The sequence below is a fragment of the Neolamprologus multifasciatus genome, chromosome 20 (assembly GCF_963576455.1).
Source record: "Neolamprologus multifasciatus chromosome 20, fNeoMul1.2, whole genome shotgun sequence".
Lineage (NCBI taxonomy): Eukaryota > Metazoa > Chordata > Actinopteri > Cichliformes > Cichlidae > Neolamprologus > Neolamprologus multifasciatus.
The window spans coordinates 3,639,973-3,667,367 of NC_140458.1; the positions used below are offsets into that span (position 1 = coordinate 3,639,973).

Here is a 27,395-nt window from a genome sequence, read left to right on the forward strand (position 1 = left end):
TGACATCACTTCGGGTTTTGGGCAGGTCATGGCGGACATGCAGAAGTTCACGCTGACGTCTAATCCAACGTAGGAAGTGTTATGAACAGCTGATCGGATCGGCAAAGCATGTTTCTGGAATATTATGTTTTTGTTGCTGCAAGTGCTTTTTATGCAGTTTTTGCAAAGCTATATGTGGAAGGAAACTGTGACCGAGGACAAGCTGATGGCATAAGATGTAAGTACAACTCCTCCGGTTTCATATGCAAAAAAAATTATTGCGCTAGCTTACGTGGTTGCAGAGCTACCAGGATTTAAAAATAGTTATGCAAAACAGAGCGTGCTGCTCCCACCGGTTTTAAAGGGTTAAAAGGCCAAACAAGGTGTCTAAGAAACTTCTTTCCTTCTTTGTTTCCTTTAGAAGAAGAAGATTCTGTGTCCTCATACCCTCACTAGAAGGAAAGACTTGTCTTTTTTGCGTCCTTGCTCAGTAAAACTTCTAAACTGCCGACCGCGAGACATTTTTGTTCTGCCGCATTTTAATTTTGACCCCGAGCGGCAGAAAAACATTTCATCGGCAGAGTTCAGCTTCCTGTTTGAGACCAGCTCCTCCACAGACTCATCGACTCGCTGCTCCAGTCTGAGGGAACAGCAGATGGTGGCAGACAGCAGGGAGCCACACACACACACACAGCGTTAAACACAATCATATACACACTCATGTATGCACAAACACAGACTCGTCACTGCCACCGTTGCATTTATACACAGTTATACCCACAGAGAAACACACACACACACACAGGCACACACACACACAGGCAAATACACACACACACACACACAGGCTACCAGACGTAGTACATTAAATATGGATGAGCATATGTGAATGTGGGAGTCAGTGAAGAAACAAACAACGCCGTCCCTGAGCAGCATTTCACAATCTGAGCCTCAAAATTTATCTGACTGACAAAAACACAAGCAAGGAAGCTTTCCTGCAAGTGAGGACATGAGGCAGCTTATTTTACGGATTAAGGAGAGAAGGAGACGAGGAGACAGCAAGGCTTCCTGGCTTGGAAGCGTGGAAGGAGGTTTGAAACCTACTCTAATGAGGTTATTACAGAAAGACCTTCAGCTAAATGTTTATATGAAACGACCCGTGCAATTCAATTTTTTTACAAGGTGCGATTAAAAAGTTCCAGGGATAGCTGCATAAAATTCAAAAAGCCATGGCTGATTAAAATTTAGCCACTCACAATTCAAGGTCATCTTCGGTCCAGAGCCGACATCCTGTCCTGACCGCTCAGTTCAACAATTCACCACAGACCTCACACTTAAATGGACCTGAGCTAGATGTCGTGTGGAGGCTCATCAATGCTGATGAGAGCTGTGTCTGCAGCTACAACCGAGAAGTTTTCAGATCCACAGTTTCTACACCCAAAGGTGAGGCGTCAAGCATCTTTTATTTTGAAATTCGGGCTCTAGTGCACCATCAGTGATGAGACTGGTGACTGCAGGTGTTGATGAACATGGAAAGGTATCACACTCAACACTTCCCATTAGAATCACTGCTACACAAACAAATACTTAAAATATTTCATACATGCAGTATATACTATACAACATCTATCTGGAAGATAATCATCTGTTCTTTCTTATGTTAACAATTTATTTTAAGGCAGCACAGTTAACAAACACTAAACACCGTTATTACATTTCATTGAACACAAACACACTAAACAAAACTGCAGCTGTAATGATAAATTGTTGTACTACAGCGACTCAGAGATCCAGGCGACATGATAGTAACTGATGTGATCCATCTCATCTGAAAGGAGACAAAACTCTGAAAACTGCAAAGATGATTTTTACACAGCCTGAAATGTAACAGTTTAAAACTAGACAGACTAAAGAGGACAAAAAAAAGAAAAAGGAAAAAAGGAAGAAAAAGAAATATAAATAGAAAAATAAAGAAAAAAAAAGAGACTGGCGACTTTACATTAAGTACAAACGAGCACTGAGATGCCATCTCAACGCCTGCACCTCTCAGTTCCTGTGACTTCAGCCACGTCTGGCCCAGTGGTGAAGATCCATCAAGGACCAAAAAAGTGATGTTTTAAGCTCAATCATATAACTATATTGATTACAGCTCGTTCATTAGATCTGTAGAGAAGGTGTCTGTCTCCTGAATCCTTAGCCTGTTCCACAGAAGAGGGGCGTGAAAGCTGAAGGCTCTGCCTCCTGTTCTACTTTTAAATATCCGACAAACCCTCAGTCTGAGAGCAAAGTGTATATCACATACTGTCTGCAATAGACTGCGACCAGTCCGAGGTGTACCCCACCTTTAGCCCTGTGACAGCTGGGATATACTCCAGCTCCACCTTAACTGGATAAGCAGAAGACAATAGATGGTCACAGTCGTCTCAATAAAGCTTCATCACATAAGGTAAGGACTAGAGATGCACCTGATATCACAGGTGCATCTCTAGTCCGATACTGTAAAATGTGTGTGTACTCATACTCGTAAAAGTTAACCGATACCGATACTGGTACCAACTTATTTCATTAATCAGAGGGTGGCTTGTCATTTCTGTTGTAGTTTTTTAGATTGGCCACTAGGGGGCCAATTATTATTTTTATTATTATTTATTTTATAATAATTATTTTGTTTGTTTGTTTACAATATGGACACTCTGCAATAATTTAAAAGTTTAATTTATTCGCGAACCTAATTTGTATTTATTTTATTCCAAACAGAAGTGTTTATTTATTATTCTGAAAGCTCGAGACAGTGCCAATAGTTCAGTGATATTTTGTAAAATTACAATGTGGAGACTCTGCAATAATTTAACAGAAGTGCTTATTTTTCACTTGGAATTTTTTTGTGGTCATTTTTATTAAGATTTTATTTTCTATCGGCAGAGAATAAAATAAAACCTGTCTTCCAATTCATTGCATGTGTGTGTGTGTGTGTGTGTGTGTGGTAGAAGTATCGTTTTTTGTACTCTGTATCGGCAAGTACTCAGATCCAAGTATCGGTATCGTATCGGTTTGAAAAAATTGGTATCGTTGCATCCCTAGTAAGGACCCTAAAACATTAGAGAGAGAAGCCCAGCGAGCAGCATGTGGTGAGCATAGAGGAGAAAACCTCCAGCATAACCCGCCTCATGAAGCAGCAGCCATCTGCTGCGACTGACTGGAGGGAGGGAAAAGAGGATCACAGAGAAACAACTCACAAACTACCTGAACTAACTCACAACCTCTTTGGATGTGGTACTGGAGAAGTTAATGATGTAAAGAAGGTAATGGGAATGTAAAGAAGGAGTTAAGGAAGGAAATGAGGATGTGAATAAAGTAGCAGTGAGGAGCTACAAATAGTAGAAAAGAATTAAAGAAGGTAATGATGAGGTAAAGAAGGTTGTGAGGAGACATATTAGGCAGCACAGAGTTAGAGAGGTAAGAAATAAAGAGGTAAGAAATGTACCGAGAATTTAAAGAAGGCAGTGAGAAGGCAAATAGGTTAGTGAGGTGATAAATAAGACAGAAAGGAATTAAAGAATAGAGTAAGGATGTAAATAAAGTGACAAGAAAGTAAATAAGGTAGCGAGGAGAGAAGGAAAGGATGAGATAAAGAAGGCAGCGAGGTGCAAAAGAAGGTAAATAAGGCAGAGAGAATTAAAGCAGAGGATGCACAGAGCTGTGGTGAATGGATCCGGAGGCTGAGCCTGCTCGTCAGGATGTGCGGTGACACTTGTCGCAGCGTGAGCTCGACATGTGTCGCTATTAACACATCATTAACACATGCTCGCTCGCCCCTACTCCAGTCCCCTCTCTCTTTCACTTCCTGGCTGTCACCTCTTTCGCTTTAGTCGTACAAATTAAAAGCCTTTTCCAACACTCGGTGGTTTGACTCGAGCGTGCGTGGCGTACCTTTACAAATCAACGCTGTGAGCTGCCGCGCGTTCAGATGACATCTCCAACTACCTCAGCAGCCGTGTTGGTGTCTCTTTCTCCTCTGAGCTCCTTGGTTTTCCTCTTTAATCCTCTTCTACTTGTGTCCCTCGCTCGTTTTCACTTCCGTGGCCTCTTTTGCTGATAAGCCTGGTCAGGGTTCACAGCGTGATGTAAGTCAGAGTGTGTTTAGGGAGTGGACTCATTGCTCGCGTTATGGACATGTGTTTACAGGAATGTGTGTCCTTCTAAAGGAAGCGTCGGTGAGGCAAGCAAACAGTTTTGTGACCTTCAATGAGGGGTAATAAACACTCGAGACAACCCTCACTGATGGTTTATTCACGCTAAAGCCTGAGAGAAGCTCAAATTTTCCACAGCTCACTATAACAGGCACACACACGTCAGTCAAAACACACCATATAAAGCAGTCATATCGCAGCTGGATATTTACTGTACTTTTATTACACATTTATTGTAGGACACTTGGGATGTAAGCAAGCGAGCATTTGATATCAGTTTACTCATAGTCAGAATTTGTCAGGTAGTTATTTTAATCACAAAAACAAAATGTTTTGTTTGAGTTTTCTTCAGAGAATAATTCATAAGTAGGAGATTATTCCTGGGTTGGAACGCTGAAGGCAAAAAAGGGTAAGACAAATCCCACATAAATGTCATATTTTTTCTTACATCTGTATGCTGATTTACTGTAACAGCATCTTTCTGTTGTCAGTAATTAAAATATTTTTGATCCTGTTTCTAATGTCTCTTACAGAATCTCTTCTTTCTGTCCTTGACCCAAGCATTGCAAATTATGGGTGGGTGGGTCATCTTACTTGGTTTATCTACTTTTTGGCTCTGTGAGCAAACTCGTCAGGCCAGGACTCTGCAGTCTATTTACACCTACAGGCCAGTGGAAACTCTTTAAATGATGAGGATGTAACATCCTGGACAAGGAGGAACGCTGGTTTGAACGTGGAGTCAAGGAGGCCATTTATGTGAAAAGGGAAAGACCATCTCTGAATCGAGGAGGGGGCCTAAGGGTACATCTGTCACCATCTTACAATGCTGTGATTGCCGCCATTCCCCAACTCTGTGAATGGTACTCATGACCATTGATCAGTGGCGTTTGATCAATGGCCATGACAATTTGCATATTAATGATGAAGGAACTGACCTTCCAGCCCATTGTTCCTGTGGGCTGGTTTCAGTCATTATGCAAATGTGCTGTTTATAAGATTGGAGAAACCTGCAGTCAGAGACTGAAGAAGCCACTTGGACGAGTGACGAAACGTTTCTCCCACTGAAAACGCTTCGTCCAGATGAACAGAATCAACTTTTGGGATTTTATTGTAATTATTTGTTTACTACAAAACAATATCAAGGAATTAGCAAAGAGAAGAAAGAAAAGAGCGCCTTCTGTCACGTCCTTTGGTTTCAGAGCCAGGGTTTTGAGTAGGGATGGGTACCGGTATCCGGTGCCATGATGGCACCGGTTCTGACATAAACGGTAGTAACCAGACCGAAAAACAGCGCACATTTCGGTGCTTTTTTTTTTTCCTGAGCTGTGGTACACTTTGAATTCTAGCCAATCATTTTACGTTTCCGAGGATAGTAGGCGGGTCCAGGTACGTACGTTCTTTTAGAGCAGAGCTACAGATTAAAAATGCCCAAGGCGAAGCGGTCAAAAGTCTGGCTGTACTTCACAGCAAAAGATGCAAACTCAGCAGCTGCAACAAGTGCTTTAAGGTGATACTGTGATACTGTCAAAGGAGGTAACACCTCAAATCTGATGAAACACCTGGTGACGCATAGCATTTTTTTAAAAGCCGAGAAATGCGCCGTATTTGATAGCTTGCTGCGAGACCTCACACCGAGCACATCTACTGCGGGTGTGGTGCCTGTTATTGGACCCGAAGTAGCAACATCCCCCAAAAACCCGAAGAGGAGAGTCCTGGCCCCTAGCCCTGCCAGTGTAGCAGAAATGATGAGGATGATGATGCAGCAGCAGCCGTTCTTCTCTGCGTGAGTAGCTTAATGTTGTTCATGTGTAATTTACGTTGAGTAGGCTAACCACGTTATTACATTAATGCATGTAAGGTGAACTAGCAAACACCATCATAGCTACATGCGGCTGTCTTCTTGTTTGATGGCAGATACTCCCTTCACCCTGGCCAAAAAGGCTAAAATGACCAAAGAAAAAGTGGAAAACAGCTAAACATGAGAGGTTTTTGGACAAAGTTTGTGTTCTCCATTCTTTAAGCACCAGTTTGAGCACCGTTTAAGCACTGGCACCGTTTCAAAAGTACCGGTTTGGCACTGGTATCGGATAAAACCTAAACGATACCCATCCCTAGTTTTGAGTTTTGGGGCTCTGGGGTTTCTTTAGTTTGGTACTTTTGGTTTTCTTTGGATTAAAGTTATGTGTCTGCATTGTTGGAATTTAGTGTTGTGTTATTTCTTAGTGTTTGCGTGTCATGTTTATTGCCTGATACCTTATATAAGTGCTGTATGCTATAATTTCATGCCTTCTGTTCTGGAGATCCTTGTGTTTATTTAGTAAATTCTCCTTTGTGTTCTTCTATTCTTGACTTTTGTCTTTGTATTTGTCTCCCTTCGTTCTTCGTTCAGTTGTGTCTTGCTTTATTTTGGTAATTGTTGCCATCTGTGTCTTCCCCCTGCCTCATTATGTTTATATTTTTCAGCTCTGCATCTCACCTGTAACCTTACTCCTCATTATCTTCTGTGTTCAGTATTGTATCAGCTCAATGCAATTTTATCTATATAGCAACACATCATAGCAACGGCTACCTCACGGTCCTAAAATAAAAACACAGGGAAAAGAAAATCGTCTGCATTAGCCATGTGTGCCCACCTCAGTATTCCCAGTGTCCAAGCCTACATAGATCTGGTTCTGTATATTTTCATATTTATATTTAAAAATATAAGATCCGTTTCAGCTTGATTCCTGCCTCCAGTGTGCTGCATGACTCTAAATGTAGAAAAACCACCAATATTCTGGTTGGACAACTGGACAAACTCTGTATGTCTGCTGTCATGCTGGCTGTATCTATACCTGTCATGTACTGTGTGTGGCAGGCAGGAATGGTGGACCCAATGTGCAGACTAACAGAAAACTGACTTAAACTGGAACTATTAACAAGGCTGAAACAGGGAGATCACAACACAGACCAAGGAAAACACAGGGCTTAAATACACAGAGGGAACAATCAGGGAATGGGAGACAGGAGGGAAGCACAGCTGGGACAAATCAGAGCTAATGAGACAAAGTGGACAGGGACTATCAAAATAAGACAGGAAACACACAGACTGAACTCAAGACACGCAAGCTTAACACTAAAGACTGGAGGAATGAAACCGAGACGAGAGTCACCAAACACAAGACACGGCTAGAGGGAGGTAAACATAATTACTGACAGCAAACAACCTAACATAAACCACTCAGAGAAGCTAAACTTAGAATATACCTTTAACCCTTTAGACAAAGAAAACTAGAACATAATGAAATAAACAAACTCAAAGAACCAAAAGCACAAAACGCCGGGTCGACGGCCCAGGCACCCTAACAATGATTCTATTAAAAGTCAGCAAAAACATGACAAACACAAAGCACCATCCTATAAACATGAAATGAAAGCATCAGATGTGTGTGCTCTCTGTGTCACGCTGCCTAAAGGAGAACAAGTTTTAAACTGGAAGTTTTTTCCACTTTATAGCAAAATAATCACAGATATTTAATTTTGTCTTCTTTTTCTCAACGGTCAAGTGTAGGTGTTGTGAGAAGGAGAGTGGGTGGCATTGGAATCAGCAGTGAAACTAACTAATAAGCAGTCATGAATTATTAATCAGTTTGATTATTAATTTTATTGCATTCTGCTTCCTGCAGAAGTTCTCTGATGACTCTGCAATAGTCGGCCTCATCACTGATGGGGACGACAAGGAGTACAGAGGACTGACTCAAGACTTTGTGGACTGGTGCCAGCTGAACTACCTCCAGATTAACACCAGTAAAACCAAGGAGCTGGTGGTAGACTTCCACAGGCACAAACATCGTCCACTGCAACCACTGAACATCCAAGGTATGGACATTGAGGCTGTGGACAGCTACAGGTACCTTGGTGTTCATCTGAACAACAGACTGGACTGGACTCATAACTCAGACGCCCTCTACAGGAAAGGGCAGAGCAGGCTGTACCTGCTGCGGAGACTCAGGTCGCTTGGAGTGGAGGGCCCACTCCTGAAGACCTTCTATGACTCTGTGGTGGCCTCTGCTATCTTTTATGGTGTGGTCTGCTGGGGTGGCAGCATCTCTGCTGGGGACAGGAAGAGACTGAACAGGCTGATCCGAAGGGCCAGCTCTGTTCTAGGATGCCCTCTGGACCCAGTGGAGGTGGTGAGTGACAGGAGAACGGCGGCTAAGCTGTCATCACCGTTGGACAACATCTCCCACCCCATGCAGGAGACTCTGACAGCACTGAGCAGCTCCTTCAGTGGGAGACTGCTGCACACACGGTGTGGGACGGAGAGATTTCGCAGGTCTTTCCTCCCCACTGCTGTCAGACTCCACAACAACGACTTTATCTGATCAAACACACACATCCACAAATGTGCAATAATCTTTTCTGGCATCGTTGTATTTTTACTCAGTTGTATACAGCATTTGTATTCTATTTTTTTTCTTATTGTATATTTTATTCTATTTTATTCTACTGTATATAGTATTTTATTTTATTCTATTCTGTACAGTTGTGTACTGTATTTATTCTTATTATATTCTAATTTTTGCTTCATAACTTTTGCACTGTCCACTTCCTGCTGTGACAAAACAAATTTCCCACGTGTGGGACTAATAAAGGTTATCTTATCTTATCTTATTTGTTCACTTTAAGTCAGTTTAATATCATGTTGATAACTGAAGCACGGTCAGAGTCATATGCAGCTGTGTAGGCTTCCTATGCTTTAAGCAGCTCGTGTGTCGAAAAGCCCGCTGTCTCCGTGCGAGCTGAACGACGATGTGTGGAGGTTGGTGGTGAAGGAACTCATTTGAGAGAACAAATTACTAATTTGATCCTTAATTCCTTCTGCTGTCCTCTGCCTGCAGTTTCGGAGTGTGATGTTCTGTGTGAGTGGATTAATATTCAGCAGGTCATGTGTATGTCAGTCACTCACTGAGATCCTTGAAGTGCAGGGATGTGAGGATGCTCGCCTCGCTGTGGCCTCGTTTCCTTTTCTTTGTGTCTAACTGTATGTAACCCATTTTCATCCTGTCTGTGTGTGTGTGTGTGTGTGTGTGTGTGTGTGTGTGTGTGTGTGTGTGTGTGTGTGTGTGTGTGTGTGTGCGTGCATGCGTGTAGATGCTGACTGACATTTCAGTGTGTCTAATGAGGCTGGAGATCTTCTGGCTCTGCACTTTAAAACCAGCCATGACAGTGAAAAACAGTCCTAATATTCAAACAGGAGAAGGAATGTCTCAGAAAAAAAAATCTCCTCCAGTTAAAAATGTGTCAGCTCAAATAGATCCACAGCATTTGTGCAAAACGGGAAATATGTGCACACTCTTTGGCTCCAAAAATAATTGAATTCATTAAATACTGTTCTTACAAAGCCATGTTTGAGTTCAGCAGGACCTTCTTCAGAGAAAAGAAAGATTGTTTTGCAGGAGCAGTCATCAGTTTAACTCTCTCTCATCTGCCGCCAACAGGTAGAAGGAGAAAGAGACAGCACTGTTTTTCACTATCAAACTCTGAAAGTGCTTCTTTAGTTACAAACAATAGCATAGAGGTTTGTTTTGTTTTAAAAAAAAGCCTCCTCTTTTGGTTGAAGGCCCCAAAATTGGAACATCCCTGTGAATTTATGCATAATTACACTTTAACTACAAACGAGGGCTGAATAGGCACGTGCTCTGTATGAACAAAAATGTACGATAGCCTGCAGATCTCACAGATTCCCAGCAGTAAGCAGCTGTTTACAGGCTGTGAAATCTAAATTTTCCTGTGCTGGAAACAAAAACAAACCCTTAGTGACACTGAAGCTGTTCTAAAAAGCTTTACAAACCTTTATTAAAGTGACCTTTTGACCCGTGTTAGCTGGAACAGGCCCCAAGATCTCCGTAACGCAGATATGGCCGCGCAGGCCTAGAGACCAGTTGGCAACGTCCCAAACAACCATTCAGTGAATGGTTGTTATGTGAAATTAGGCACACCTCTTTGTAGTGCTGCACCAAAACACTTCTTATGATTGTTGTGGCTGCTGGCAGATTTCCAGCATCACCCACAGTCTGCATGGAAAATGTCTGACTTGTCTGAAAACCACTTGGTAACTACTTGCTGATTGGTTGTGAAGCTGTGAAGTGTGCCGCAAACCAGAAATGGAGAAACTTACGTTTAACAAGTAAAAGTTGCAACTTTTAGAATGTTTCAGTAACGCACTACCAGGTGAACATTCACCATTTTCAGTTTGTGCTGCACTTTTTCAGGTTTCACTTTCACTTGGTGAGTAGTTGGCATTGACAGGGAGTCACAGCAGGCTCTAGGCCTGTGAGACTGAGGCCTCAGAAGTTACATAAATGGATCCAGCCCTCTAAAGCAGGGAACTCCAGGCCTCGAGGGCCGGTGTCCTGCAGGTTTTAGATCTCACCCTGGGTCAACACTCCTGAATCAAATGATGAGTTCATTGCCAGGCCTCTGGAGAACTTCAAGACATGCTGAGGAGGTAATTTAGCCATTTAAATGAGCTGTTGGACCAGAGACACATCTGAAACCTGCAGGACACCAGAAGATGAGGCCTGGAGTTCCCCACCCCTGCTCTAAGGCCCAGGGGCTGAACTCCCAGGGTTTCCCAGAAATTCCACATTAAGCTCCTAAGACCTGAACTCGTTCATGGCATGCATTTTTAATTTTTCTTTGCTATATGGGCTGATTGGGACCTGATGAATGTAAAAACAAAGAATTACCAGATTTTGATTTTTACCTCATTTTTGTTTCTGAGAAAAATGAGATCAACATATGAGGACATTCGTTTTAAATTTTGATAGAACAGTGGCAGTATAATGTCCTCGTAAGTGGATATCAGGCCCTTGTAGAGTAAAATTAGGTATTTTGGTCAAGACATCCCAAAATATGATGTCCACATATGTGGACGCCAGGTCCTAGGAGGTTAATGCCCCTCATGTCCTGAAAAACTAGCAGTAACGGCTACGAATAGCCATTAACCTGAAAAATAAGGAAAAAGAGCAGACTGGTGCAACCTCATCCACCTCCAAGAGGCATGGAGAACAATGTTAGTGTTTCACTATCGTAATCGTGGCCCTCATCAGAGACACCAACAGACGCTGCTGGTTTCTCACAAAAATCGAACCGTCCCAGTGTTACTCAGACTTGGAGACTAGATGCTCCTTGACATGAAATAACTTCATGGTGGGCTTTGGAGCATTTCTTATAGGAAATCAGGGTGAGAGTTTTAGCAAAATTCTCGTGCCATCACTTTAGAGAGCTGCTGTGTAGGCTTCCTGTGAGTTTCACAGCGTTTTCTTCTTCTTCTTTTTGCGTCGCCTCCTCCGGCGCAGTGATGTGTCTCAGTGGGGACGACTTATCAGCAACAGACGACTTCACTTGAGATGAAAGCCGTTTCTCAGGTCTCTCTGCTCTCATCTCAAACACATCATTCATAACTCAGAATTTTTCACTCCACTGGGAGTTGTAGTCTTTAACATCAAAGCTCTGTAGTTCTTCTAGGAAACGTGTTGGAGTTATCGAAGCACTGAATCAGCCTCTTCTTCAAAGGGCAGAGCGAGCAGTTAGTCAGCAGACTCAGAGTTAAAGTCGCTGGGCTGCTGGAACAAGCCCTGCTCGTATTTCCCTCCTCTGGCTGGTGTTTTTATGTAGCCTGACTAAATAAATCCACATTCTGCTCCCAGATTTGCAGAGAATTAGAAAACAGCTGTTATTACTGTCATTTTATATCAGCCTGTGAGCTTCAGATAAGTTAATCATCTCATTATCTCAGCTGTTTTCTGATAATTGGAATCAACCAGACAAAAAACACGTTGTTCTCACAACAAATAGGGAAAATTAGCCCAGTATCCCACAATAACAGGATGAAATGAAGTTCTAAAATTATTGCAGCTGCATCTTTTCAATGCAAATTCAAAATCCCAAACCATAATTAACATTATTGTTCCCTTCTTATCTCATTTAAACTTGCAATAATAATGGCATTACATTGTATCGGTTCACTAATTAACCCTTTAGTTCTTAGTGTCACCTGGTGTTTTCACATAAGTTCATCAGGGAACAAAACAGTTTTCTAAAGATACAATTTCCTCATAACAAAGCTAAAGATCCTAAACCCCACCTTTGCTCACGAGTGCTGAATGGTAACCAAAAGAATGAGACTGCAGTTAAAAGCATTGGAAATAAGCATCCTTCCTCCAACAGGGTGGATGGTGTAAGATATGGGGAGTAAGTCAGAGCAGGATACCTACTGGGCGTGAGGTGTTTGAGGAATGTCCAACTGGGCGGAGAGAACAAGCGGTGGACTCGGGACACGCTGGAGAGATTATACCTCTCGGCTGGCTTGGATTTGCCTCGGAGTCCCGCCAGTAGAGCTGGACATGTTGCAAAGGGATGGGGAGGTCTGAGCTGCTGTCCCCAAATAAAAAGTAAAAAATGGATGGATAGATGGATGTTCAGCAGTCTGTAAGCCGTAAAGCACCATCCATCCATCCTTTTCTCCAGTTTGTTAACAGTTTATCCAACTCAGAGTCACAGGGTAGACCAGGGGTAGGCAACTCCAGGCCTCGAGTGCCGGTGTCCTGGAGGTTTTAGATGTGTCCATGATCCATCACAGCTGATTTAAAGGGCTAATTGACTCCTCAGTAGGGATGGGTACCGGTGTCATGGCACCGGTTCTGTCATAAACGGTAGTAACCAGACCGAAAAGCAGCGCAAATTTCGGTGCTTTATTTCGGTGCTTTATTTTCCTGAGCTGTCATACACTTTAGATTCTAGCCAATCATTTTACGTTTCCGAGGATAGTAGGCGGGTCCAGGTACGTACGTTCTTTTAGAGCAGAGCTACAGATTAAAATGCCCAAGGCGAAGCGGTCAAAAGTCTGGCTGTACTTCACAGCAAAAGATGCAAACTCAGCAGCTGCAACAAGTGCTTTAAGGTGATACTGTGATACTGTCAAAGGAGGTAACACCTCAAATCTGATGAAACACCTGGCAACGCATAGCGGTTTTGTTAAAAGCCGAGAAATGCACCGTATTTGATAGCTTGCTGCGAGACCTCACACCGAGCACATCTACTGCGGGTGTGGTGCCTGTTATCGGACCCGGAGCCCTGCCAGTGTAGCAGAAATGATGAGGATGATGATGCAGCAGCAGCTGTTCTTCTCTGCGTGAGTAGCTTCATGTTGTTCGTGTGTAATTTACGTTGAGTAGGCTAACCACGTTGTTACATTAATGCATGTAAGGTGAACTACCAAATACCGTCGTAGTTACATGCAGCTGTCTTCTTGTTTGGCAGATACTCCCTTCACCCTGGACAAAAAGGCTAAAATGACCAAAGAAAAAGTGGAAAACAGTTAAACATGAGAGGTTTTTGGACAAAGTTTGTGTTTTTTCCATTGTTTAAGCACTGCTTCCAGCCAAGAGTGATACCATATATGCCCCATAGCTGCAGAAAAGGCTAACATTGTTATCTTTTTACAAAAAAAACAGCTGAACATGAGAGGTTTTTGGACCAATTTTGTGTTCTCCATTCTTTAAGCACCGGTTTGAGCACCGTTTAAGCACCGGCACCGTTTCAAAAGTACCAGTTTGGCACCGGTATCGGATAAAACCTAAACGATACCCATCCCTACTCCTCAGCATTTCTTGAAGTTCTCCAGAGGCCTGGTAATGAACTAATCATTTGATTCAGGTGTGTTAACCCAGGGTGTGATCTAAAACCTGCAGGACACCGGCACTCGAGGCCTGGAGTTGCCTACCCCTGGGGTAGACTAACATGTCTAATAGAAAGAGACCCTGCCACCTTCACCCACACCCACGACTAATTTACAATTACCAGTTGACCTAAACAAGTTATTTGGACCATGAGAGAAAACTGAGAAACGTCACACAGGCACAAACTCTGGTTTGACCTCGGTAGGACTCAAGCTTTTCTTATTGCATCACGTGTTGGAGAACAAAAGCTCTGCCATGCAGTGTTTCTGATAATGGCCACTTCTGAAATATAGGGAGAGAAAATAAAATCCACTTTCTGTTCATGAGCTGTGTCTGTGTAACCATGGTAACATGCAAGCACATCAGCTTCACCAGCAGCTCTCTGCTGTGCTTATGTCAGTCCTAAAGGGGACCAATTCTGCTGCTTTCCAGCTCTGTGTTTTTAGTCCTTCTCGAGTTGTTCTGCATGATTCACAGTTCAAATCCTCATTCATCTTAAACTGGACCCTTTCAGGTCACCCGATGTCCCGAACAGCTGTTTAAGCTCCTGCCCCTTTAATGGTACCGACTGTAAATAAAGGGCAGGTGAGGATTGAGGACAGGTGTTGCAGTCAATCTGACCACAAACTGTGGCTAAAACGGCTGCAATGCAGTTCCTGTCACACCCAGCAGAGAGCACAGCATTCAGGAAGAAAAGAGAAAAACAAGCAAGCACCAATTAACCTAACAGCATGTCTGTCTGAGAACAAACTCAAAAGCCACCAACTGACCAACAAGTCTGAACCCAGAACCCTGCTGCAGTAAGGACACACAACTGAAGCCTACACCCTGTGGCTCTGCATTGGTTAATACAACAAATCATGAAAATAGTATTCAGGCCATCCCGAACAAAGGGAAACCTTTCATTTTGACAGATTTTAAGAAATGCAGTGTTCCTGTTCATGTATGAGAATAGTTTGTAGTGACCTGGGGGCGTTTGGACCTCTGACAAACTGACGGCTACACTGTCTCATCCGATTTCACAGCGTGAATCAGTTAATTAATAGCCGAGAGCAGAACAGTTTCTGTTAAAGCTGCACTGAACGCAAACATTCAGAGCGACGTGTTTCTGCATCCAGCCAGCAGGGAAGAGGTCAGAGGTCGCTGCACGCCGGGGAGCAGGAATGTTTGTTAGCTCCCGCGCTGTGACGCTGAGCAGCTCTGACAGCAGCTGTCGCTCTGGATCTGCAGCTACTGATGACATCATGGAAGACAGGACGGCCTTTTGGATGATGTCATAAGAGGGCCATCGCTGTGGAGACAGCCAACGTGAATCTACCTACTCAAACGCCGCCTCTCCAACAGGATAAAGGAAGTAGCGGCTGCTCTCCACAGGATGACGACCATGAATGCTGACTAAGAGCTCTGATCGGGTAACAGCTCCTCATCCTCCCAGAAGCAAAAATTGTAAAATTTAAAACCAGAAGAAGAAACATCCATGAAATCAGCTGATTGTTCGCAGTGATCAGCTGGAGTCGGATCAGATCGGCTGAGTCAGACTGCAGAGACGCTGCTGCTGCTGCTGAAACTCACAGCCACCTCACTGTTTCCAGAAAACACAGCTGATTATTCTGAAACAGAAACCAGCAGAGCTCAGACCTATCAATCAGAACCATCAGCTCAGACTCCAGGAAAAAGGCAGGAGCCGTGCAGAGATTAGACGGATCCCCACACTGAAGTGAAGGGGCCTCTGGAGAGTGCTGCTCATCTGGCAGACGCTTTGATTCAGGGACGTCTGAAAACGCGTTTGTTTTTCCTCCTTTATTAGTTTCACTGACAAAAAATGTTCAAAGAGCCACAAATACCTGATGAGAGCAGCAGTGCAGCATGCACAAATCATCACTAGCAAGGCAACGCTGTTGCATGATAGGTTAAAGACTTCTGGGAGTCATTGCCTGCAAAGGATTCGCTATTTATAATTATGTTCATTTGATCAATTACATTTGCGCTCATATGAAAATGTTCACAGCTCCTCAGTGGTCTCAAATTAAAGCTGAGACTCTGAAGTGTGCAGGAATTTCCAGACCTTTACAAACCTGATGTAACATGTTGTCTTTACATTGTCAATCACACTTCATTTTTACTAAAAAAAAAGAATAGTTAGTAGCATGTGCACTTATAGGCCTATAGAGGCACGCTGCTGTTAAAACTGATGCACTGGTCATTTGAAGAAGACCCGTTCTGACCACTTACAGCTCTATATTTTTATTCTGAGACTCCACTAGAGTAGCTCAAAAAAACACCCATCCTTATTTATGTTATGCTGACTTTCACAGAGTGATCCAAACATAACAGAAGTGCTGGGAGCGCTGCAGATGACCTTAGAGGGAAGGGCAGCCAAATTTAAATCAAGTACGGCTTTTTGCTTTTTACAGGCACGGTAGCTGAACTTTTTGGCCACACCTCATACTGTGCGCTGAATTATATTCGGCATTGCTGATGCTATTTTAGTGGCATCCAAGTATAATAAATCTAGCCAAATGTATTTTATCTACATCGTGATATAAATTTTGTGAGAATTTAGCTGCTGTGTTCAACACTTGAGTCGAGTAGACTTTAGCCGATTACAGGTTTCTTGGCTGTTAACCTCCCCCGGATGGCTGGGAGCTTTTTTAATGGTGAAAAATTCAGCATCTAAAGGTGGTCTCTAAACAGTGGCAACAACTGCCCAACACTGAAAAACGTGGCGACGAAAGGATGATGGACCAAGTAGCAACCTCCAGGGAAGCGACTGCAGTTCCTCTGATGGCCACTTCAATCAATCCAGACAGATCCCTACATTAAAGCAATAAAGAGCATTTTAATGCTTTTTAATTAAAACCTAAAATGCTTTTTAATGGTCCAAGAAGAAAAATGGCTCTACAGATACTTTCTCACTCATAATAGCTGTGCTGTTATGTTTTTAATGTATTTCAGCCATGTGAATTCTGGTAAGGATTAAAAATAGGAGCATGGCTGCTTTGAGGTTTGCTGACACATGGACCTGTTGATCATGTTCATGATGTTGGCGTGCTTTGGAGCCATTTGAATGTAACTACCTGACAAACAACACCATTGGCGCCATCAGGCATAATCTTGTAGGTACAGATTTTTTAACACTGTTTTGAAAATTCAGTCTTTGCAATAGTTAACAGCAGATCTTGGATCTTAGGATTTTTTCTTTGGCTAATGTGTTTGATCTGCGCTGTGTCTGAATCATCTCATGCTGTGATCCAAACACATTTGCAGAAGGATAATTGCTGTTAAACTCATTTTCAAGTTAACATTTTGGGTGCTTAATCAGCAGTCTGGAGATGTTGGGTTTTGTTTATTTTTTCTGTAAACAAGCAAACAAGAAGCTGGCAAGGGACTAAAAGCAAACAAAAACATCTTTTAATTATTTTGCTTTTCTGTAAAACAGAGAAGTCAGAGTTTGTAACGCTTCACATATCTCAGGAACGCAATGACTGACAACAGACTGAGTGGACAGTCACTGATGAACAGCTATCGTGATACTAAGTGCAGGAATCCTGGTGGGCTACGCTTTTATTAGGGCTACATATTGTACAATGAGGTTTAATGAACATGTGACTCATCATGTGACTTTCACTTGGCTGCCATTTTGGACGTGTCCCAATCATAATGACAATGTAAGATCAAGTGAATAAAGCCCCAGTTACACAAGCGCAGAGACTGGCCAGTGACCATCTGGCAGCCACCTGTCGCTAAGGGAAAATGCGTATTCCCCCAATCAGCTGGCAGAAACCTCTGTGGTCATAGTTTGAATAGAAATGATGGACATGTCCACAAACACTATCCAGCTACCCTCTGAGCTGTAGTGAGCTGTGAAGAGTGAAACACAAACTGGACACAGAGACCGTTTCCTTCAAGGTAAAAGTTGTGCCTTATGAAACATGTTGGCTGTAGCCCTAAGGCACTTTTAATTTGAAGGTGAATCCTCACCATTTCCACTTTGGGTTACACTTTTTCTTACTCCTACTCTGGTACTTGTTAAGTACTTTCAGACAAACATGGAAAAACAACAGGCAACCAAAGCAATCACTAGGAGATTGTTGGCTTCTTTGCAACTTCTTTGGTGAATACCCAACTTCACCATTTGGTGAATACCCATTTTTTGCTAGCAACCAGTGGTTGTATCCACAGCCAATATGGCAAACAACTTTTAAGTAATGTACGCATGACATCACATGAGAAATCTCAACAGTTGTTGTGTTACAATGTTGTGTTTAGCTGGCTTATTAATCTGTTGTTTATCCATTAGCCGATAGATGGATGCATCTTGCTAACTGAGCTTTGCTAACATTAGCGGATAACCTCACTACTCTCCACCCTTGTTTTGAGTCGTGGTTCTAAAAAGATGATGTTCAAAACCACAGATTCTGCATTCATGTTGTATACATTCTGAACAAGTATGGCAATAATATTCTCAGCATGCTGTTCTTCAGCTGGAAAGCTAAGCTGCTAACTTTACAGTAGCACTGGTAGGGATGGGTATCGAAACCCGGTTTCCACTGTTTCAATTCCTTGGAATTGTTTGCCATTTTTGCAAACGATTCCCTTATCGATTCCAGTCGCCCCAAATGACGTCACCACGTTGCGGAGCGTCGTTTACCTGGCAGGAAACACGGCGCCTAAGTGGCTCAAACGCTAAAAAGTTTGGTTTTACTTTACAAGAACGGATGACAACAGGGCAACTTGCAATACTTGCAAAGTAGATATTTCATTTAAGGGAGGAAACACTACGAATATGCAAAAGCATTTGCTCACAAAACACGCGATGACCTTAAATGAATGTCGTGTTTTTAATTCCGCTCCGGACTCGTGAATCTCAACCCAGCAGCAGCGGTAACGTTTGCACGTCCTCTCCCGTTAATGCAGCAGGTAAATAATCAACTAACAGTGCATATTATGTTAGCGCGATCTGCCTTATTAAAAAAACCTGCCATTACTGTGCATTTAGGTGATCATGATGAGACAGACAGAGTCTGGCTCAGATGCTGGCAGTTTTCGCTGCAGTCTACCGGTAGCGTCTCCTTTCAGGCCAGGATAGATGAATGTCACCGAGCAGTGACTCAGTTTGTGGTCAAAGGCTTGCACCCATTTGCCACAGCAGATGCCCCGATTTTCAGTAAGTGAATGTGTTTAATTGTAGGCAGGGACATTACTGGATATTCTTGTGTAATTGCTACAGAATAATTTATGTTATCCTGGGGAGCCTGTGACACCTCATTGAAGAGCCGTAGGCTGTGGATCTCTTAAGATCTCACTGTTGGGTTTGTAAGGCCATGTTACTACTAAATTTCTCTCTTGTTCAAAGAGAAGATATAAAACAAAGTTCTAAGCTAATCAACCTTAGTGTTCTCCTTTTTTAAAAAAAAGAATCGATAAAGAATCGAATCGTTAAACAGAATCGGAAATGGAATCGTGAAAATCTTATCAATACCCATCCCTAAGCACTGGGCTGCAGTATGCAATACATCAAACCCCTGCACTGACTCACTGGTGTTTCCAGATTTCTGCCCGCCGCAGCTTTAATCTGCACGCTGTGAAATGAAACACTGTGCAGCGAAGCTTCCTCGACATTTATTATCCGTTCAGCTGTTTAGCTCTTTGGTACGATGAAAGTTTGAGCCTCAGACTCAGCCTCCGGACTCATTAGGACTGTGATGATCGTAATCGTGTTAATATTTCATCCTGTGAACACAGCCGGCACTGCTCTTCGGTCCGCTCCTCTGTTTGCTCGGTCGTTTTCTGTGTTGACTCGGCTCTGTTGTTCTGTTGCATTTCTGCTGCGTTTGTTCATGAGTTCAGTAATCTGTCACCTGCTGGAGCCCTGGATAAATATTAACCCGAGGGCAACACCTTGCCTGCTCTCACCTCACACACTTCAAACACTCTTTCTCTGCTGGCTTCGTAAAGCTGTTCTCTCTTAACCCCACTACCTCATTTTACATTCCTCTTTTAATACTTTTGCAGGAACGTTTAATGACTTCAGGTGAGGCAGACACTTGAGTCATTAACATATGAATGAATGAACCTTTATTGGCATTGCACAGAGTACAATGGAATTCTGTGACTGTCCTTCACGGTGCAAGAGGGAAAACTGAGAAACAGAGTGATGAACACTTCTGAAAAAAAAATGTAATACACATTATTTGTTGTAAAAAGTTTACATAATAAGTTACATATTCTATACTTATGGGAAAGTAATAAAGAAAAGTAATAATCTGTATTTAATATTTGAAACTGCAGCAACCAAAGACTTCTGCAACTCAGTACAAGATTGAAAGTACAGCAACACCTGTGATACGGATGACTGACGATCAATAAAATAAATAAAATAAGCCGTAGAGAGCCATGCATGGGAGAAAACTGATGACATGCACAACAGAGAATTCAATTTAGTTCTGAGAGTGTTTTCTCCTTTTTATTTTATATCACTATACAGCACCTGTGCAGCCAGTCTGTAGAATCATATTTCTGTGCACTAGTGCAAAGACAAGACCAGGGTAGAAAAAACACACACTGTCACTCAGCCTTCCTCCATGCACATCAATGCCATTATGTAACTGCAGCGTGCACACCCATAATTAAAACTCCATCATCCAAGTCCCAAAGCAGTGTGCACATAAGACCACCAACAACCTCTGCAACCAAACCAACCACTCAAACAGCAAAACCCAGAACTGCTGTAAACACATATGTCATATTTCTGACAGAGCTGTGCTGAAAGATGTTTTCGGGCTTCAACGCTCACGAGAAGAGTCAATAATCAAAGCCTGTTTGAAATTTCCAATCATTCTTCATCCATACTGCCAATCTAATTCAAGGTTGCTGGAGCTGGAGCTTATCCCAGCTTTCATAGCGTGAAAGGCAGGGTACACCCTGGACACGTTGCCAGACTATCACATAGAGACAGGCAATCATTTGGGGGGAAGGAGAGGACCCACACAGACATGAAAAGAACAGAAGCTCCACACAGAAGGGCTTCGGCTGGTCGGGGGCTTCAAACCCAGGACCTCATGACCTTTTTTTAATTTTCACTGATTGTCTTGACAGAACCACCCATCTCATGAGTTACAGGCTGAGCTAGGGCTGAGCGATATGGCCTAAAATCCATATCGCGGTATAATTTAAAGCATGTGCGGTAACGATATAGTCTTTTCTTCTGTATACCGTATTTTCCGCACATAAGGCGCACTTAAAATCCTTTAATTTTCTCAAAAATTGACAGTGCGCCTTATAATCGGATGCACCTTATGTATGAATTCTGGTTGTGCTTACTGACCTCAAACTGATTTTATGTGGCACATGGCGCTCAAAAATCTGTCAAAAATGTTTTAGTACGACTTTGGTAAAGTACGAAGCTGCACCACTTGATGGATTGTCGGAGCATTACGGCTACCATAGTCAGGAGCCTTGCGGAGTAATCTGGGCCCAAAACTCCGCTTCAGGTCCCAAAGTCAAACAAACACTGCGGCATCACTGAGAGTTAAAAACTGTCTAAATTCTTTCACCTTTAATAAAATCATCAGGGTTGCTGCTTTACCAGGTGTAACAATTAAGTTTAACATCCATGCATCCATGATAACAGAATTTATTAAATTTAACAGCGTTAGAAGTTAGCAGGAAGTTAGCTCGCTAGTTTCCAGCTAAACATGATATAGCATGTTCTGACTGAGAGATTTCTGAAAAAAATGAAACGTACAGCTCTGCTACCACTTCCAACATAAATGAAGACAGAAAACTAAACAGCAGTGACGTTTGTAGGGTTACTGAAGTTGGGCTAGCTGGTATATAATGTTGTGCTACGTAATTGCTAGCAACACAGCTACGTTAGCATAACAAACACAGTGAAGTTGGAGGATGAACGCTAACCTTTTTCCACTCGTTAACCTGAGGGTTCCCGTTGGTTAGGGACAAATGCAATCGCATGGCAGGATGCTGTAAATGGACCAAACTTCACCCAGGAGAACAACTGAGATAATCCATCCACAATACGAGGTTAGACATTAATATGCTGCAACAACATGGGAACAGAGCAGCTGCGAGAGAATTCAACATTAATGAATCAATGTTACGGAAGTGAAGGAAGCGCAGTTTTTGGCTTTCCCCATATTCTAAAAAATGTTTCATCTCTTCGCTAATATTGTCGCATAATTTGCAGATGATATTGTTTGTAGCCGCTGCGATGCTTTCGACCAAAACAAGTGCAGCATGATGACACCATCAACATGCACTATCGTGGTAGAGCGGTATAGTCAAAATCTCTACCGTTGGCCAAATTCACATCGTTTCTACCATATACCGTTTATACCGCCCACCCCTACGGCTGAGCTGTGATTTTTGGCTGCATTTATATTTCTCTAAGAGAAATTTAGAAGCAGCAGACGGTCTGTCACATTTTATCACACTGAAGCCATGCTGCTTCTTTAAAAAATGCACAGACACAACATGGTGTCTGTGCATGGATGGTTTCTGGAACATAACAATGAGTTTAGTTGACTCAGATGGCCTCAACAGTCACCAGATCTCAGTCAAACAGACCATTGCAAAAGATGCTGCGCACAAATCTGCACCAGCTGCATGATTCTGTGACGTCAACACGGAGCTAAATCTTTGAGAAATGTTTCAAGCATCTGTTTAAAATTCTGCCTCTGAGAATTTCATGCAACTGCAAAAGATTTGCCTTTCTCACCAAGTTTCTGCAGCTCCATCCTCTCAGCACAAACAAAAGGAACAGTTTTTTAAAAAAAAGATTGATATTGTTAAAAAGCAAGACAGGAACTCTGGAGCAAAGTCTAGAGTTGTTCCTAATGGCATCATTAACAGGTTCCTGTCCATCAACATATTTGTGTGTGACCCGGTCGATACCGAGGCACAGTGACGAAGATCAAACATTTAAACCTTGACAACAACTTCAGCTTGAATCCACAAATCCATGTTTATAATGAGCTGCACAAAAATATCTCCAGTCTTCATCCTGCTGTGAAAGACAGGAAGCACGACACATGCTAGCTCAATCAATCGATCAATTTCTCATCAGATATGGTTCCCAAGTGTTTCTAAAAACAGACGAGCACGGAGGGAAACATTGAGAAAAGGTTTACTGAGGATACAGGTGTTCCTATTGAGAAGCCTCATCAGCTCCGGAAGGCTAGAAAGGAATATACCTCTGACGTACGTCACGTCTTTTACTAAAGTGCACATGAAAAGGCTGCAGAGACTTTTCAGAGTCCTTTTCAGAGCCTAAAAATCCCTGAACCAGCTCTATAAGCCATTTTCACACATGCACTGTAGCCCTGAAGTCTTCTAGACATCATCTGATGGAGGTGAAAATGAGAACAAAAAGGCCTGATGCAGTTGGATTCGGCATTAAAGACTCTTTTACCTGCCAGGTCCCCATTGCACCAATGTAACAGCAGCAGCAGGTAATAGTCCGCTGCACTGAACGAGCATCATGTCTGCTTCCTTATGTGTGATTTACACAGGCAGCTTCCTCGTTTTCCATCCGAATCAGAATAGTTCCCCCTGTTTTCTACATATTAAAAAAGATCAACACTCTGGACACGGCCATGTGACGTCATGTGTGCAAAAGACTTCAGAAACAGGCATTAATTAAACATGTGAGGCTGAGAGAACGCTTCAAGAGACACTTGAAAACCTCGGCTCTCACACAAACAGGACAGAGATGGTCGCCAGTGTCCCCGAACGGTAGTGGAGGGTGGTGTGGGGGTGGGCGGGGGGGGTCTATATAATCTTTATTTTTAGTAATGTTTTTATTTTTTATTTTCCAGGCTCGGCTTCATTTATTAGTCATCCATTCTCACATGCCCATTTCAAAAAACAAACATCAGATATGCATAATGCAACATAGTGCCAAAAACAAAATTACTTCCACTTCATGTAAGACATAAAAGCCGATTTCTTTGTTTCCGTGACGGCGGCTGGAGCAAAGCCGTGTTGATCTGCTGGGACTATAAACCTTCCTTCATAACGGGAAAAAGTGAAACTCGCCCTGCCAGAGGTGCAAGTTGTAAAATAAAAATCACGCCAGCTGTAACTGTCATGTGTACGAGTACGCTGGGTTAAGCTTGGCTGATCTGAATGGGTGAACTCCTGTTCCTCACAGATATAAGATATATAAAAAAAACACCCAGCACGCCCCTGCGGGCAGTTTTATCCTTCAAGCTCGGGTCCTCTACCAGAGGCCTGGAAGCTTGAGGGTCCTGCGCAGTATCTTAGCGGTTCCCAGGACTGCACTCTTCTGGACAGAGATCTCCGATGTTATTCCCGGGATCTGCTGGAGCCACTCGCCTAGCTTGGGAGTCACCGCACCGAGTGCTCCGAATACCACGGGGACCACCGTCACCTTCACCCTCCACATCCTCTCGAGCTCTTCTCTGAGCCCTTAGTATTTCTCCAGCTTCTTGTGTTCCTTCTTCCTGATATTGCTGTCATTCGGAACCGCTACACCGATCACTACGGCCGTCTTCTTCGGCCGTAGTGATCGAAGCACGCCCCTGCGGGCGGTTTATCCTTCAAGCTTGGGTCCTCTACCAGAGGCCTGGGAGCTTGAGGGTCCTGCTGTTCTGGAGATATATATATATATATATATATGTATATGGGCTTTTGTTTTAACCTTTATCTTTACTATTTTGTTTTATTTTGATCTATAAAGTTTATGATCCACATGTTTGATTTGGCCTAAATATTATGCCGGATGCGCTTCCCGACACCCTGTCCATTTACCCGGGCTTGGGAGTGACATTTTCATTAGTTTCCCATATTTTTTTGTTTTTTCATTACCTTGAGCTGATCTATAATCACATGTTTGATTAAGTGTAGGGATAAGTGATCCAACCGTATATTTGGACTGGATGTCAGTTTGATCTGTTCATTCATTCTTAACAGTTCAACACAAACGAATCAAATTCAGTAGGAAAATGTCACTCAGCCTCCCTCTGTGCACATGAACCATGCATTATCTGATTGCAAAGACAGATAATGAGACAATCACGCATGCACGCTCGCGCCTGCATGTCTTTGGACTGTGGGAGGGGCTGAATTGACGGGTGGATGCAGGAAGAGTAACCCTGATTAATATTGTTTCACTTTCAGTCGCATCGGGTCAGGTGTCTGTGAGGAATGAACACAGTGAAAGCAGGTAAGGGAGACACCTGAACATACAGTAAAGACTCTCACACTGAGCTGAAATCAAAGCAACGCAAAGAAATTATGTCAACAACGGGAATACATCTTTAATTTTATTTTATAAAGCAAAGTTTAAGTCCAGCCTAATGTTGTCTTAGTGAAACTGTTTTCTCACAATCACCAAGTTGTTTTTAGGCACTAATCCAAACCAGTGGCTGGAAGTGTATGTAAAAGCTGAGTGAAAATAAAAAAGTGCAAAAACACAACAGTGTCAACAGGATGAAAATTAGGCTTCAAAACCTTCAAACTGTGTCTCTCAGAAACTGTTACTGTGCGGACGGAGGCAGCAGAGCTGCCAGGACGAAGGCGACAAAAGCATCTGACCAAAAAGATGATGATCGTGGATGAAAATGCATTGGTACCTGCATCTGTGATCGATTCATTAATACCATTAACCCTATAAGTCCAGTTTTGTTATTTATCCAGCAACAAACCTCAGGCCCTCCACACTGTGACCCCACAGAAAAACGCTGGAGCACACTTTTCTTCTTGGACCAGAGCGCGAGCACTGAAAATGAAAAAGAGCTGACTGATGGCAGTTTTATCCAGTGTGGAGACATTTCCATTCTGCGCTGTTTGAAACGTTTAACTGCTTCTCTGTTTAGCTGCTCCTTCAGCAGAGTGTCCTAGAGCTGGCTGCCAGATACACCCCCCCACTTTACCCCCTTTTATCACTCTTCATCAGAACAGCTCAGATTAAAAGCATCCTCACAGCTCTGCAGCATCCAGCAACACTCCAGCATTACATACATAAACACACCATCACCCACAATCTGATACTACAACCAGCTCCTCCTCCCTGACAGCACACCTCCACTACAATGATAACAAAACCCAAAACGTTATTTTCCCTCAGGTCTCCTCCTAATCTCTCCATCCTTGGCAGTAAATCAGCTTCAGGTTAAAACACCTTCTGCAGTGTGGAGTGCTTTACACGACAACTCCTCATCCCCCTCCTCCTTAATGTACTCTTCATCACCCCACTGTACCCCTCTCCTCCTATATGTATACACCTCTTCCTCTTACTCCTGCTGCCATTCATGACAAACGGTCAGAGCAGACAAAGAGCGGCTTCTATAGCGCAAACCCAGCTGCTGGCCACCATGTAAACACACACACACACACACGGTGTCACCCGTCCACTCACACTGATCCCAAACCAGCTGTTACTTTACACTCGCAGTTCTGATTTTACACGGTGCCACACACACACACACACACACATAGAGACGTGGTGCTGATGGAGGATGTGACCGACAGCCCGCTGCCCCTGAGCCCGGACAGTAGGCTGCATGGGTCGGCTGTGGATCTGCTGACAGCGCCGTTTGTACCTGCAAGAGGAACAAAATGAAAAAAACAGAAACCGCTCCGACAAACCGGGTTTCTCGGTCAAAACGGCCGAGCGCACACATGCACGCGCGCGCCCCGGAGCCGAGCAAATAAAAGCCAAACCGGGACCCCCCTCTGCTGTTCCGTTACCTTCATAATTCCTGCCGAGTCCCCCTCCGGTTCTCCGCTCCGGTTTAAATCCTCTCCGGGCTTTTAGCGTATTGATCGCTCCCTCGGTGCTGCTGCCGCTGCTGCTGCTGCGTGCATGCGCGAGGAGCGTGCGCGCCGAGAGAGAGAGTGAGTGAGTGAGAGAGAGAGGGGGGGGCGTGTGCGCGATCTCCACTGCAGGTAAAAATGCAAAGCGCTGAAAGGTGGACGACCACACACACACTGTTACACGGAAACAGTGAGCGCAGCGTACACGTGTCTCTCTGTATGACTGAGTGTGTGTGCGTGTGTGATGCCTGCAGGTAACTGTGCAGCAGCAGCACCAGCTTAATGGGGCTTTACTACACTGTGAAAGCAATGACAAGTTAATGTCTCTCGACCGCCCTCCCTCTCTCCTCACACACAGCGGAAAGAGGGTCTGATGATAATGTGTAAGGGGTGGTGGTGGTGGTGGTGGGGGAGCTCCACCTTCAGAGGGAGGAGTCTGCGTGATGTGTGGGGGGTGTGGTTGGGGCAATAGGCTGACATCAGCGAGTGTGAGTATCTGTGTGTATTGTTAGTGTGTGTGTGTGTGTGTGTTCTTGTGTTTGTGATATTGTGGGGACATCAGTCTGTTTGTGTGCTCACGTTGTGGGGACTCGGCTCCCTCTGGGGGACAAAACCAAAACCTCATTATGTAATTCATCACATTTCAGTACTCACACTGGGTTTGAGGTTACAGGAACATGACTGTGTGTGTGTGTGTGTGTGT

The 27,395-nt window shown here is 43.4% G+C and overlaps 1 protein-coding gene across 5 annotated transcripts in view; it reads right to left on the minus strand.

The window, feature by feature from the left end:
* magixa (MAGI family member, X-linked a) overlaps positions 1-27,037 on the minus strand; it is a 73,656-nt gene extending 46,619 nt beyond the window's left edge. For 2 of the 5 annotated variants that reach the window (XM_085146023.1, XM_085146022.1), the window contains exon 1: positions 26,627-27,035. The gene's annotated coding sequence lies outside the window, so the exon portion shown is untranslated. Of the gene's footprint in view, positions 1-26,626 lie in introns of all 5 variants that reach the window. The other 3 variants (XM_085146021.1, XM_085146020.1, XM_085146024.1) reach the window with 2 other exon arrangements.
* Positions 27,038-27,395: the final 358 nt, after the last annotated feature.